The sequence below is a fragment of the Aquarana catesbeiana genome, linkage group LG05 (assembly GCF_042186555.1).
Source record: "Aquarana catesbeiana isolate 2022-GZ linkage group LG05, ASM4218655v1, whole genome shotgun sequence".
Classification (NCBI taxonomy): Eukaryota; Metazoa; Chordata; class Amphibia; order Anura; family Ranidae; genus Aquarana; species Aquarana catesbeiana.
The window spans coordinates 88124638-88139290 of NC_133328.1; positions in this window are offsets into that span (position 1 = coordinate 88124638).

A 14653-nucleotide genomic window follows, 5' to 3' on the forward strand; every position below is an offset into this window, starting at 1 on the left:
TTTAACGTGAACTGTTATACAGGCTGGTTGGTAAGTTAAGCTGGGAATTCCTTTGTTTGTGTTTGACATGCATCACCCTTCTATGTGCTCCTTGGTGTTAAATCCAGCTATGGGTTGGGGCAGCTGCTGCTTGTTTGAAATTTTTAACAACCTCACATGTCTGCCCAGGCAGTAAAACAGTCACTGTAAAAGGTCCACACATAGCCCTGGGTACATTCCAGAAGCCTGATAGCCGCTCACAATGGGGAGTCTTCAGAGGTGAGGACAGGTGAATTGCCACAGTTCTGGTTCAGATAACTCTGTTTCTGCAAAAAACCTATCTTGACCTGAATGGCAGACTCCTGTGCTAACTGAAACACCAACAGATTGTTACTGCCGACAGCAGAACTGTTGCAGAGAGAATGCCATCTGCACTTGGTGGCTGACTGGAGAATCTTCCAGTATTCCAATAGTCAGTCTAAATCTACCAGCAGCCAATGATACTAGAAAAATCCTCCAAACACAGAACCACAGAGCTGACAAAAACACTTCCATTCTCCTGAGAACACTAAGTAAAAATGAGCAGAAGTGAGGTAGGAGGGGTTATAGCATCCAGGGGGGTGGCCTTCAGTTTTCTATGTACCCAGTGTCCATTTCTCCTGTAGACGGCAGTATATCCCCTTGATTGCTTATGATCATTATTCCGTACTCTTATGCCCCGTACACACGGTCGGATTTTCCGACGGAAAATGTGTGATAGGACCTTGTTGTCGGAAATTCCGACCGTGTGTGGGCTCCATCACACATTTTCCATCGGATTTTCAGACACACAAAGTTTGAGAGCAGGATATAAAATTTTCCAACAACAAAATCCGTTGTCGGAAATTCCAATCGTGTGTACACAAATCCGATGGACAAAGTGCCACGCATGCTCAGAATAAATTAAGAGATGAAAGCTATTGGCCACTGCCCCGTTTATAGTCCCGACGTACGTGTTTTACGTCACCGCGTTTAGAACGATCGGATTTTCCGACAACTTTGTGTGACCGTGTGAATGCAAGACAAGTTTGATCCAACATCCGTCGGAAAAAATCCTAGGATTTTGTTGTCGGAATGTCCGAACAAAGTCCGACCATGTGTACGGGGCATGACTCTTAGACCTTTCCGCTGCCTTTGATACAGTTGACCACCCCCTCTTCCTCAAAAAACTCAATTTGCTTGGTCTCCATGGCTGTGCTCTCCGTTGGTTCGAATCTTACCTCTCATCGCACCAACTCTTCTTACCACTGGGGTCCCCTAAGGTTTTGTCCTTGGACCTCTACTATTCTCGATCTACACATCCTCCCTGGGTCAACTGATAGCCTAATGAAAAAAAGAGGGTGGAAGGCGCGTGATATAACGCATGAATCAAAGTGATATGATTTATTCATAAACAAAGAAGATGAGTACAAAGAAATTACAAAGAAATTGGGTTACATGATATTAATTAAAAATTAATAATTCATTATGCCCATACAAGCGCAAATGCCCAAGGTAGGCTAACGCATTTTGAGGTTTTCCCTCTTCATCAGAGCCTTTGAGATAAGCTGATAGCCTCCCATGGCTTCCACTACCATTTATATGCTGATAACACAATTAAATCTATATCTCTGCCCCTCAGCTCTTCCCATCAGTCTCCTTACACATCACTGATTTTCTAACAGACATATCAGCCTGGATGTCAAACCACTTCCTCAAACTGAATCTATCCAAAACCGAGCTTTTAATATTTCCTCCCCCACATGCCCCTTTCCCTGACTTCTCTGTCAAGATCAATGGCACATCTATTAGTCCACCCCCACATGCCAGGGTGCTAGGGGTAACCTTAGACTCTGAACTGTCCTTTCAGGCCCACATCCAATCCCTGTCCAAATCATGCCGCCTTAGCCTAAGCAACATTTCCAGAATATGTCCCTTTTTAACTAATGACACCACCAAGCTTCTAATTCACTCCTTGGTTATCTCTTTCCTCAACTACTGCTACTCACTCCTCATTGGATTACCTTTACATAGACTATCCCCCCTTCAGTCCATAATGAATTCCGCTGCAAGACTCATCCACCTTACCAACCATTCAGTGTCCTCCACCCCTCTCTGCCAATCCCTCCATTGGCTTCCACTTACCCAACTAATAAAATTAAAAGAACTAACAATAATTTACAAAGCCATCCATAACTCTGCCCCCAGCTACATCACTAACCTAGTCCCAAAATACCAACCAAGCCGCTCTCTTTGGTCCTCCTAAGACCTCCTGCTTTCTAGCTCCCCTGTCACCTCCTCCCATGCTCGCCTCCAGGATTTCTCTAGAGCTTCTCCCATCCTTTGGAACTCCCTACCCCAATCTGTCCTAATGTCCCACTAATCTATCCATCTTTAGACGATCCCTGAAAACCCTCTCTTTAAAGAAGCCTATCCTGCTTCTAACTAATACACTTTCTCCATCAGCTCATCCCCTTCAGCTATTACCTTTTGTATCAATTGACTCTCCCTTTTTAGATTGTAAGCTCTAATGAGCAGGGCCCTCTGATTCCTCTTGTACCAAATTGTAATGTAAATATAATGTCTGCCTTTATTTTGTTAAGCGCTGCGCAAACTATTGGCGCTATATAAATCCTGTATAATAATAAAAAATAATAATGATCAATAAATAGTGTTACTCAATGTATGATAGAGAAAATTATTGTTAGGATCTACAACTGATTGTGTTTCCAAAATGTTTTCAATTTTTTTTAATCTACAGATTGCAATAAAATATTATCTGGTGATCCCTCAATGGAGGTCCTTGTTTAGGTATTTCCTGTTATAGAGTGATAAATCCCTGGCTTCTGTCTTTTTTTACTCCTGGCTTGTAATTCTGCCACACTGACTTTAATTGCAGACTACATGTGGCTGTTTCAACACACATTATAAGGGCACAGTCCAATATCGACACCATCAGGAAACCTACCCTGAGAAATTCTATGCATACATTGGCTAGAAAGAGGATTCAGGTAATCAGCAGCACTAAGATGCAATTAAGAATGTAAAAAATTTAAAACAAATATTTTATTTAAAAAAAATTAAAGAATGATTGTTGTTTATGATAGAATGTAATTGGCATGTTAAATGTCATCTAGTTATAGTTTACATCTATTTTAAAGCTGAACTCTGGGAAAAGTAAAAATCCTCCCATTCTTTAGGATTGCCCACCGCTGCAAGGGTTACATGCTTGTTAAGGTCTAGGGAACTGGTAAAAGCACTTCTACTTACCTAATCCTCTGCTTCCCTTGGTTCCTTTGTGCTGCTTGTCTGGTTCCTGCAGCCTCTTCTCCCCTACAATCCAGCAACTGGATATCCTCTAACATCATCAGGAATCCATAGCCCTGCATTGGACATGGAGAGGCTGAGGGTGTAGGGGGGAGAGGACAACAATGGCTTCTGGAGGATCAAAGGATCAGGTAAGTAAAACTGCTTTTCCTAGTGCCCTAGACCTAACCCAGCATTTAACCCTTGTAATGCGGGGACAGCCCCACTGCAGGGGAGGATTTTTACCTTCCCTGGAGAAAGGCTTTAAGGACCCCAGGAAGGATGAATCTAGCACCTAGCTCCATCCCTGCCTGCTTAGCTTTACTATTGGCCCATTACTTTAACCACTTGCCAAATGCGCTATAGCTAAATGATGGCTACAGCATGGTCAGCCAGTTCTGGGAGGGCGCCATATGACGTCTTCCCATGATCCCGTCTCCCATGCGCCCGCTGCCGTGTATAGCTGGCTGGCTCTGTGAACAGCTGATCACAGATCAGGGTAAAGAGCCACTCACATCAGCTCTTTCCCGTGTGATCAGCTCTGTCCAATTACAGCTGATCACAATGTAAACACACTTGCTGCTTATCAGCATTAGTTTCCTCACGCTGTCATAGCGTGAGGATAGGAGAGAGCCAGTAACCAACTAGTGTGAAAGGAGAAATCTGCACTGATAGTCAGGGCACTGATCATCAGTGTCCTGATGATCAGTACAGCCCCAACAATGCCCATAAATGCTGCCCATCAGTGCCAATCAGTGCCCATCAGTGCTGTAAATCAGTGCCAATCAATGCTGCCAAACAGTGCCCATCAGTCTTGCCAATCAGTGCCTCCTCATCAGTGCCATCTATTAGTACCCATCAGTGCCGTCTATCAGTGTCACGTATAAGTGCCGCCTATCAGTGCGCTTCAGTGTAGCATATTAGTGTCCATCAGTGTCCATTTGTGCCACCTATCAGTGCCGCATATCAGTGCAGCCTGATCAGTGCCTCCTCATCAGTGCCAATCAGTGCTGCCTCATCAGTGCTGCCTCATCAGTGCCCATTAGTGCCACCTCATCAGTGCCCATCAGTGCAGCCTATCAGTGCCCATCAGTGCAGCCTCATCAGTGCACATCAGTGAAGGAGAAAAATGATTTGTTTGCAAAAGTTTATAACAGAAACTAAGAAAAACTGCACTGCCGGCTGTCTCTGGCTCATTGGAGGTGTACAGTGACAATAGGGGCTGGAGCCCCTATACAGTGGAGGTGTACGGTGACAATAGAGGCTGGTGCTGCCACCTAAGCCTCACTGTAGACCAGCGATGGTATGTATTAACCATTTGCCTACAGGGCACTTTTACCCTCTTTCTGCCCAGGCCAATTTTCAGTTTTCAGCGCTGTCACACTTTGAAGGAAAATTGTTCAGTCATGCAGCACAGTAACCATATAACATTTTTATCATTTTTTTATTTGTTGCTAAACAAATTAAAAAAAGACCAAAAATTTTGAAAAAGAAAAATTCAAAATTTTTGGTCATTTTTTATTTGTTTAGCAACAAATAAAAAAATGATAAAAATGTTATATGGTTACTGTGCTGCATGACTGCACAATTTTCCTTCAAAGTGTGACAGTGCTGAAAACTGAAAATTGGCCTGGGCAGAAAGAGGGTAAAAGGGCCCTGTAGGCAAGTGGTTAATACATAACATCACTGGTCTACAGTGAGGCTTATGCTGCGTACACACGACCGGACTTTAAGGCATACTTGGTCCGGTGGACCAAGTCGGCTCCAGCAGACTTTTTTTCCCCAAAAGTTCAACGGACCTAGAAATGAAACATGTTTCAAATCTTTCTGACGGACTTGAGTCCGGTCGAAAAGTCCGCTCGTCTGTATTATAGTCTGATGGACAAAAACCGACGCTAGGGCAGCTATTGGCTACTGGCTATGAACTTCCTTGTTTTAGTCCGGTCGTACGTCATCACGTACGAATCCGTCGGACTTTGGTTGATCGTGTGTAGGCAAGTCCGTTCATTCGGAAAGTCCGTCGTAAAGTCCGTCGAAAAGTCCGCAGGACAAAGTCTGCCGTAAAGCTTGTGTATACGCGGCATTAGGTGGCAGCAGGGGGTAGGACAAGGCTCCTGACTCATCTGACCTGGGAAGTCTCGGCATATCATAGCAGATGGAAAATCCGTGCACCCAGGTTTTTCTTAAAATTTTAAAAGGCCAGACATGCAAATTTAAGAATATCTTTGAGGAAGGGTTAGTCTGTATTACTTGTGTCCGGCAAATTACAATTTCAGGGGAAACACAAAAATTCCCAGGTCTGTTAATTTTTCTTCTTTAGCTTTTAAGGTTCTTGGAGCACATTTTTTTTTTTTGTTTTATCTAAAGCTACTACCCCAAAAATAATGTATAAAATTATCTACTTAGGTGTCTTTTGGAATGAAACATATACTAGATTAAGGATTTCAAATACTGTAAAACATGTTTAAGATTTGGAATTAAGTACAAATTGTCCTTTCAAGTGAGCCTGGTTCATTGCAATCATTTAAGGAAGTTCAGAAGTGGCTTGTTTAATATTGGCTTCATAATTGCTTGTGACATGATTACATTTTATTCAATTGTGTGACATCTGCCAAAAAAGCTCATTCTTCATAGATCCAAGATAATTGAAGCTCTCCATCTGCTCTTGGGTCACTCTCAACCGCTGCACTTGTTTTAAGGATTACACCAGCTCTCCACTCTGCAACAGTTACTAATTGTCAAATTGCCTTCCCTGTGAGATTAATGAATATGCATAACATGTCTATGCAGGTATGTGCTGTGTTGTTATTCCTGAATAGTACAGAATAATGTTTACAGACCCTTAAAGGGTAACTCCACTTTCATGAGGAAAAAAGATAGCAAATGAAGAAAAAATAATATAGAGCATATTATTGAGACACAAGTCATAGTGTAATTGAATGTTATTAAAAATTACCTTTTCTTTTCAATCTGCAGGTCTGTATTTTTCTGAGAATGCAGTGTAATATGGCTACCTGGAGTTGTTCTGTACACAGAATGTGTACTGACCACTCCCCAGAAACATAATTTCCTGCTTGTGTGATTGGCTCAGCAATTTTCCCAGAAGTCTGCCTAAGATACAAGTCAGATTTCAGGCATCCCCTGCAACAAAAAATGTCATTTTTGAAGAGATACTTTCACTAGGAACATGTCTAAAGGGATGCAGGCCAAACAGCTTTCCTCATTAGTGCTCTAGACCCACAGGGGCACAGACAAACACACGTGGATTTCTTCAGAATAACAAAAGGTAGGAATCCACAACAAAGGTTGTTTTAATCCTTGCAATGTACAAAGATCAGTGGCGTACCAAGAGGGGGGGGGGGGGGCGGTCCGTTCTGGGTCCCGCACATTACAGGGGTGTTAGTCCGGGGGTGTGCAGTGTGGGATGATCCGGAAATGAGCGGGCACCCCTGCACTCTCCCAGCTTTGTAAGCATTAGCAGTTCATCGGGTCGGCAGGGGGCCCAGCTGTGTGGGGGAGGGCGGCTACCTGTCTTCCCAGTCATCCAATCAGGCAGGCTGTCCCTTGGTGATCTTCAATGTTTCCCGAGTCTCGAGGCAGCTGGAGTTGGTGGGCGAAGCCGGGGGTGCAGCTGCCCCCTCCACTCCTCCCAAAGACTCGTTTACTGGCTGATCCCGCAGCTGAAGGAGGTGAAAGAGGAGAGCACACAGGAGCTGCGAGTGTCTGCACCTGCAGCTATTGTCACTGTATAGAGCCCTAACCTGCCCCTATAATACCCTATACAGCGCTAACCTGCCCCTATAATACCCTATACAGCCCTAACCTGCCACCATAATGCTCTATACAGCCCTAACCTGCCACCATAATGCTCTATACATCCCTAATCTGCCACCATAATACCCTATACTGCCCTAACCTACCACCATAATACCCTATACAGCCTTTACCTGACCCTATAATACCCTATATAGCCCTAGCCTGCCATCATAATACCCTATACTGCCCTAGCCTGCCACCATAATAGCCTATACAGCCCTAACCTGCCACCATAATGCTCTATATATCCATAACCTGCCATCATAGTACCCTATACTGCCCTAACCTGCCACCATAATACCCTATACAGCCCTAACCTAAGTCTCTATAAGTCTCTATGAGCTTGCCACATCTTACCACTGGGATTTTTGCCCATTCCTCTTTGCAAAACTGCTCCAGCTCCTTCAAGTTGGATGGTTTGCGCTTGTGAACAGCAATCTTTAAGTCTGACCACAGCTTTTCTATTGGATTAAGGTCTGGGGTTTGACTAGGCCATTCCAACACATTTACATGTTTCCCCTTAAACCACTCAAGTGTTGCTTTAGCAGTGTGTTTGGGGTCATTCTCCTGCTGGAAGGTAAACCTCCGTCCTAACCTCAAATCACACACAGTAGTGGTACAGGTTTTGCTCAAGAATATCCCTGTATTTAGCACCATCCATCTTTCCCTCAACTCTGACCAGTTTCCCAGTCCCGACTGCTGAAAAACACCACCACAGCATGATGCTGCCACCACCATGTTTCACTGTGGGGATGGTGTTCTTTGGGTGATGTGATGTGTTGGGTTTGCACCAGACATAGCATTTTCTTTGATGGCTAAAAAGTTCAATTTCTACTCTCATCAGACCAGAGCACCTTTCTCCATACATTTTGGGAGTCTCCCACATGTCTTTTCGCAAACTTTCTTCTGGCCACTCTGCCATAAAGCTCAACTCTATGGAGCATACGGGTTATTGTCATCCTATGTACAGATACTCCAGTCTCTGCTGTGGAACTCTGCAGCTCCTCCAGGGTTACCTTAGGTCTCTGTGCTGCCTCTCTTATTAATGCCCTCCTTGCCCGGTTTGTGAGTTTTGGTGTGCGGCTGTCTCTTGGCAGGTTTGCTGTTGTGCCATGTTCTTTCCATTTGGTTCTGATAGATTTGATGGTGCTCCTAGGGATCATCAAAGATTTGGATATTTTTTTTATAACCTAACCCTGACTTCTCAACAACATTGTCCCTTACTTGTTTGGAGAGTTCCTTGGTCTTCATGGCAGTGTTTGGTTAGTGGTGCCTCTTGCTTAGGTGTTGCAGCCTCTGGGGCCTTTCAAAAAGGTGTGTATATGTAATGACAGATCATGTGATGCTTAGGTTGCACACAGGTGGACATCATTTAACTAATTATGTGACTTCTGAAGGTAATTGGCTGCACCAGAGCTTATTATGGGCTTCATAACAAAGGGGGTGAATACATATGCACATGTCAATTATCAGTTTTTTATTTCTGAAAAATAGTTTTATGTATATATTTTTCTAATTTTACTTCACCAACTTAGACTATTGTGTTCTGATCCATCACATATAATTCAAATTAAAAAAAACATTAAACTAAAGGCTGTAATGTAACAAAATAGGTAAAGAGCCAAGGGGGTGAATACTTTTGCAAGGCACTGTACCCTATACTGCCCTAACCTGCCACCATAATACCCTATACTGCCCTAACCTGCCACCATAATACCCTATAATGCCCTAAATTAACCACCATAATACCCTATACAGCCCTAACCTCCCCTATAATACCCTATACAGCCCTAACCTGCCACCATAATGCTCTATACAGCCCTAACCTGCCACCATAATGCTCTATACATCCCTAATCTGCCACCATAATACCCTATACTGCCCTAACCTACCACCATAATACCCTATACAGCCTTTACCTGACCCTATAATACCCTATATAGCCTTAGCCTGCCATCATAATACCCTATACTGCCCTAGCCTGCCACCATAATAGCCTATACAGCCCTAACCTGCCACCATAATGCTCTATATATCCATAACCTGCCATCATAGTACCCTATACTGCCCTAACCTGCCACCATAATACCCTATACAGCCCTAACCTGCCACCATAATACAGTGCCTTGCAAAAGTATTCACCCCCTTGGCATTTTTCGTGTTTTGTTGCCTCACAACCTGGAATTAACATGGATTGTTTGAGGATTTCCATCATCAATTTACCACCATAATGCTCTATACAGCCCTGACCTGCCACCATAATACCCTATACTGCCCTAACCTGCCACCATAATACCCTATACAGCCCTAACCTGCCACCATAATGCTCTATACAGCCCTAACATGCCACCCTAATAACCTATACTGCCCTAACCTGCCACCATAATACCCTTTACTACCCTAACCTGCCACCATAATACCCTATACAGCCCTAGCTTGCCACTATAATACCCTATACTGCCCTAACCTGCCACCATAATACCCTATACTGCCCTAGCCTGCCACCATAATACACTATACAGCCCTAGCCTGCCGCCATAATAGCCTATACTGCCCTAACCTGCCACTATACTACTCTAACCTTCTTAAATTGAGCTGCAGTCGCGGCAAATCACAACACGTGACAGTGTCGCTCAAAAGAAGCTCCTGCTCCTTTTTAAGCGACAAGCTTCGTGCGCTGCAATTTTTGCTAGAAATAGGATCCGCCCCGGGTGCCAAATGCCCTAGGTACGCCCCTGACATAGATCACCCAGAGGGTTTCTTTTCTCAACAAAGGTGGAGTTACAGTTTAATGATTCTTGTACCACACATACTGTATGTATGTCTAAAATGTTGCAATGCTGACCAGTAACCTTTTTTTAAATTGATGCCTACTTTTTAGAATATTTTGAACCAAGTATAGGATTTGCACAGACCAAAGTTTTTTTATGTTACTATAGACTAAGCAGCCTCCCTACATACATTTTTATGTAGCTACCAGGAGGAGGAGTGAAGAGGAATACTATAGGTGTCACTTGAGTGACAGCTATGGGCAGAGGCGTAGCTTGAAGCTTGTGGGCCCTGATGCAAAAGTTCACCTGGCCCCCCCACTACTTCCAACGTGCATGCAGATACATCCACCGCACGCCAAGATACTCAAAGTGGCTTAAGAGTTTTGAGTTCCCAGAGTTCCGCTTTACATCAGAGGACAGGGATTACCACTGGGGAATCAGAGGACAGGGATCTCCGCTTGAGAATCAGTGGACAGGGACCCCTGGCAGGTCACTTGGCAGAGCTCTTTTCCAGTCCCAGCACTGTATGCAGCTCCCCCCCCCCCCACACTACACAGGGCTGAAATCACATTCCTTTACACACAGTCTGTCAGTCTTCACAGGGTGTATCTGGCTTTTATGTTGCCCTTCTGACCTGTGAAATTCTCTGGTCAGAATGGCAGTGTAGTTGCAGTAGGCAGATACACCCTGTGCAGATCATGGCTAACTGGCTGTGTTGTAAAAGAATGTGATTGCAGCCCTGCGGAGGAGGAACAGTATAGAGTGCTGTAATGTTAAAGGAGCTCAGCAGCCGAGCATAGCAGGTGGGGTAGAGGGGGTGGCCAGGGGGCTTTGGAGGGGGGGCAACTTAGATCTGGGAGGGCAAAGTCATGTGACACAAAATCTGGAGCCTGCAGCCCTTCAGAGGCCCCTCCGAGGAGGTAGAGAAACCTTCAATTTCTGAAGGTTTCTCTATCAGTGTTGGCAGGTGTTGGGGGAAGGTCAACTCCCGGAGGTGTGTGTCTTTTTCCCAGTTGTCAGGGAAGTGGGGTAAGTAGACATCCCCGGGTGGGGGGGTACAGAGAATCCCAGCTGGTGACTAGGAAACACTGAGTAGTGTCATACCTCACCAGTGACATCGGTGCCATCTTGGCTACAGGACGGTACTCTCCTCCTCTTGCCTCGCTGAGTTCGGTTTCCATTCCGTTTTGCCAGCACACAGCACAGACACTTCCCCCATCCTGGGCTGTTCTCACCTCGTGCTCCATTCAGGAAATGGCTCACAGCTTCTCCCCAGCCAATATGAACAGAGGGGTGTGGACTGTGGATGACAAAGTAGAAGCCCAGTACTGGAGCGTGGCTGTGGGGCCCTAGGGCAGATCGTAGCTGGATTTTGTGGAGGATATGATAATATGACAGGGAGGCTGCGGGCCCCCTGGAGCTAGGGATGGGGTTGCGATTGTGACCCCTACAACCCCTTATGCTACGCCCATGGCTGTGGGTCTGCTGGGGCTGCTGATATCATATCTAAAGTTGAGGCACCCAGTAGAAATCTCAGGGCTTTTGGATGTCTACACAGGGGAGGCCTTTAGGCTTTATTCACACCTTGGCGTTCCGTTTTGCCTGCGATTCGGAAACGCGGCAAAACATGGATGCCCTTGCTCTCCCCGCTATTTTGAATGGCACCAAATCGTGGCATGATTTTGCCATGGATGGATGGATGGATCGAGGTAAAATCGCAATAAAAATACATAAACAGAATTGCGAGACACCCGACGCCCAAAAAAAGGACAAGAACTTGTTTTGGGCATCCTGCGTTCTGTTTGTGCAGTTTTACCATGATTTTATGGCGATTTGGTGCCATTCCAAATAGTGGGGATTGCAAGGGACGTCCTGTGATTTGCGGCACTTTCAAATCGCGAGCAGAATCGTGGTGATTCCGCCCGCAAAATGGAACACCAAGGTGTGAATGAAGCCTAATGCCGTGTACACACGGGCAGACTTTTCAGCATCAAATATCAGACGATCTTTCCGCCGGACTTTCAACGGAGTTACGACGGACTTGCGATCGACCGGACTTGCGCACACACTAAAGTCCGTTCGAAAGTCCTAAAGTCCATACGAAAGTCCGGTCATTTGAACGTGATGATGTACGACTGGACTAGAATAAAGAAGTTCATAGTCAGTAGCCAATAGCTGCCCTTGTGTCCTTTTTTGTCCATCGGACTAACATACAGACGAACGGATTTTTCGACTGGACTCGAGTCTGTCGGAAAGATTTGAAACATGTTCCAAATCTAAAGTTCGTCTGATTTTCGACAGAAAAAGTCAGCTGAAGGTCTGATGAAGCCCACACACGGTCGAATTGTCCGACGGATTCGTTCCGTCAGGCAAGTCTAGTCGAAAAGTCTGCCTGTGTGTACATGGCATTACAAGTAAATAATATACATATAAATTTTTTAATTTTTTTTTAAGATATTTTTATTGCATTTTTTTGAACATGCAGACAGACGTACAAATAAAAACAACAAAATCCAAACATAAAATACAGAATGCTCCTATGTCATCTTAGAACAGAAGGAAATTGTGCATCATATATTTACTATGGTATTCAGAGTGGATAACATCTAATTCAACATTAAACTTTGTATAGATGAGTATCACAGACATAGATAGTACTATCGTGGCAAAAGTCATTCACTGTGTGAGGCAAACTACCTTAAATAATACCCCATTATGGCAGTGTAGGTGAGAGGGTTAGTGGGCTAGACAGCCATCTGTCCCAGATCTTGTGAAATGTTTTTTCCTCTTTCGAATATCAAAGGTTAGCTTATACAGTGGTAGAGATTTGTTAACTAGTTTTAACCAGAGACCTCTAGTAGGGGTCGCAGTACCCTTCCAGGTCAGTAAGGTGACCTTCTTTGTGTAAAAATAGAGGATATGAAACAGTCTTTTGGTCTGGGAGGGAACAGCAAGGTCACAAAAGATGCCCAAGAGACAGTTCTTGGGATTAAGTATATTGCTGAGGAGAGAAAGGTGCCTATGTTCACCCAGAAGTTCAGTACTATAGGACAAGTCCAGAAGCAGTGGAGGAAGTCAGCTGTGTGTCCACATTTTTGAAAGCATTCAGCCGTGGGGGATATGCCCATATTTTTTCATTTTCTTTAACTGGAGTAAGGTGTGATTGGTGAAAGACCTTAAGTTGAATTATCCTATCTCTGGAAGAGATAACCGAGGTCTTAAAGGTGTCACAGAATTCAGACCAGTCTTCTTCTGTGATAGGGATGTCTAAGGAGTCCCATTTCTGTTGTGTTGCCCTGAACCTGGGATTAGAGTTTGTCACTAGGGCTGAGTAATAAGTAAATATAAGTTTTGTCTGGTCCGGAGCTCTTAGGAGTTTTTCTAGGTCAGGGGTCTCGAGCGGACTAGCTAGGGAGCCAAACTGAGCTTGTACAGCATATCTGAGTTGGTAGTAATAGAATAGATAGGTACGTGGCAGATCGAAGTCCAGTCACATCTGGGGGAAGGATTTGAAGCCCTGAGGAGTGTATATATGGCATAAGTATTTAATCCCCTTAGATGTCCATCTCTTAGGGTCAGGTAGTGAGTTTAGTTTCTTAAGCGTTGGGTTATACCAGAGTGGGCTATTGGGAGAGGCCAGCCAAGAGTCAAAGGTACGTTTGACTATCACTGTTTTAAACATAGAGAGAGAGGTACGTATGATAGACATTCCAGGTCCCGGTGGTGTACATCTGCGGTATATTATGTTATGTAGTGTTTCAAATGAGGAAACTATGGCTCCTTCAGTAGTACACGCGTTATTCGAGTCAGGTGTAGCCAGTCATGGATATCAACTAATTGAGATGCCTGGTAGTAGAGGTAAAAGTCAGGGAAAGCCAACCCTGCCAGGTGGGATGGGAGGCAAAGTGTCTCTAGTGCGACTCTAGGGGGTTGTCCAAAGGAAGGTAGTACAGATAGAGTCTATGCTCTTAAAAATAGATTTAGGGATTTTGCAAGGGGAGTTAGCCATGACATACAGCAATTTAGGCAGATATATCATTTTAAGGACATTGGCTCGCGCCATAAGGTCTAAGGGTACTGTAAGTCCTTCCACTGTCTGGTCTGAGTCTGCAATTGGAGTAGAAGGGGGGCTAAATTATGGGTTATATAGAGGTATAATAGCAGTTGAATTATAACTCCTAGGTACCTGAATGAGGTGGCTATTTGCAGTCTGGAGTCCGGTTTGATCTCCGAGGTAAGAGTTTGATCTAGGGGAAAGAGGATTGACTTGTCCCAATTCACTCGGAATCCGGAAAAGTCGCCAAATGTATTGATGACAGCTAACAGATTGGTAAGGGAGTCATGGGGGTCGGCTAGGTAGACTAATGTATCATCTGCATAAAGAGATATCCGTTCTTTTATGTCATTTATGGGGTGACCTCTAATTAGCGGGGAGCTACGGATCCAAATCGCAAGGGGTTCCATGGCCAAGGCAAACAGGAGGGGTGATAAAGGTCAGCCCTGCCTGGTGCCTCTAGTAATAGGGAAAGTCTGAGTAACTTGTGAATTAATTTGTACACGGGCCAGTGGCAGAGAATACAGGAGCCGTATCCAGGCTATCAGTCAGGGGCCGAATCCATATAGCTGTAGGACTTGAAACAGGTATGGCCATTCTACGCTGTCAAAAGCCTTGCGCATGTCAAGGGACGCAATAAGCCGAGTGGGTGGACAGTCATGTGGGCAGATCAGGTTATGAAATAATCTGTGAATGTTCATTCTGGTCG